The following is a 1500-nucleotide window of genomic DNA, read 5'->3' as shown; positions in this document are numbered from 1 at the left end:
AACAAGAGAGGCCGCGATAGTGAGAGGCCCGCGCACCGCGATGAAGAGTGGCCCCCGCTCGCCGCAACTAGAGAAAGCCCTCGCACAGAAACGAAGACCCAACACAACCAAAAATAAAAAAAAAAAAATAAATAAATAAATTTATTAAAAAAAAACAAAAAAAACAATAATGGTCCATAAATGACAAAACACTTTAAAAGGCACAGTTAAAGATCTGATTACAATGCAATTAACAAAGAAACTTGATTAATGCTGTGAATACAACATTTAAGATAATAACTAGAGTGCTCGCTTCAGCAGCACATATACTAAAATTGGAATGATACAGAGAAGACTAGCATGGTCCTTGTGCAAGGATGACACGCAAATTCATGAAGCATTCCATATTTTTGATATATGTATATGTATAGCTTATTCACTTTGTTATACAGCAGAAACTAACACAACATTGTAAAGCAATTATACTCCAGTAAAGATGTTAAAAAAAAGATAACTAGAATCATAACTTATAACATTTTACCAAGACATATCAGATTTTTAGAAATTCCATATAATTTCTAGAATCTTTTTAACAATATTTACCCATACAATATAACCTAAGAAGGTTTATCACCACTCATTGGACAATGCTTTCTATGTAACTTAACATAGCAAATAAGCCTAATTAGTTTATTATTCCTCTCTCTGAGATGCTTCAGGGGTCCTCTCTGAAGCATCCCAAAGTTAGCTAGAGGTCAAAAGAACTTCAATTAGAATTTGATATTTGGAAATTTTGTCAAAATATCCAAAAGGTTTCAAAATACCTGGTCAAATAGTATCATGGGTCACTGTAGAATAGTACTTATTCACTTAATCAAAGTGACAATAAAAGATTTCAAAAGAAAATTATAACAGATTACCAGTTAAAGAACTTATGGTTACCAGGGGGGACGGGGGGAGGGATAAATTGGGAGATTGGGTTTAACATATACACACTACTATATATAAAACAGATAACTAATAAGGACCTACTGTATAGCCCAGGGAACTCTTCTCAATACTCTGTAATGCCCTATATGGGAAAAGAATCTAAAAAAGAGTGGATATATGTATATGTACAACAGATTCACTTTGCTGTATAGCAGAAACTAACACAACATTGTAAATCAACTATACTCCAATAAAAATTTTAATAAATAAAATCCTCCCCCCCAAAAAAAAGTTGATCGATATTTTAAGAAAACTTTGTCCTAGGGCTTCCCTGGTGGCGCAGTGGTTGAGAATCTGCCTGCTAATGCAGGGGACACGGGTTCGAGCCCTGGCCTGGGAAGATCCCACATGCCGCAGAGCGGCTGGGCCCGTGAGCCACAACTGCTGAGCCTGCGCGTCTGGAGCCTGTGCTCCGCAACGAGAGAGGCCCGCGCATCGCGATGAAGAGTGGCCCCCACTTGCCACAACTGGAGAAAGCCCTCGCACAGAAACGAAGACCCAACACAGCCAAAATCAATCAATCAATCAATC

The 1500-nt window shown here is 37.7% G+C and overlaps 1 non-coding gene across 1 annotated transcript; it reads left to right on the top strand.

Annotated features, from left to right (window-relative positions):
• The first annotated feature begins 284 nt into the window (after positions 1-284).
• On the top strand, positions 285-391 carry LOC114235917 (U6 spliceosomal RNA). Its single transcript, XR_003621987.2, has one exon. It is a non-coding gene; the product is annotated as a U6 spliceosomal RNA (small nuclear RNA).
• Positions 392-1500: the final 1109 nt, after the last annotated feature.

The sequence above is a fragment of the Balaenoptera acutorostrata genome, chromosome 2 (assembly GCF_949987535.1).
Source record: "Balaenoptera acutorostrata chromosome 2, mBalAcu1.1, whole genome shotgun sequence".
NCBI lineage: Eukaryota > Metazoa > Chordata > Mammalia > Artiodactyla > Balaenopteridae > Balaenoptera > Balaenoptera acutorostrata.
The sequence above is the reverse complement of the archived record's forward strand: the minus strand, read 5'-3'. Positions and strand labels throughout refer to the sequence as shown.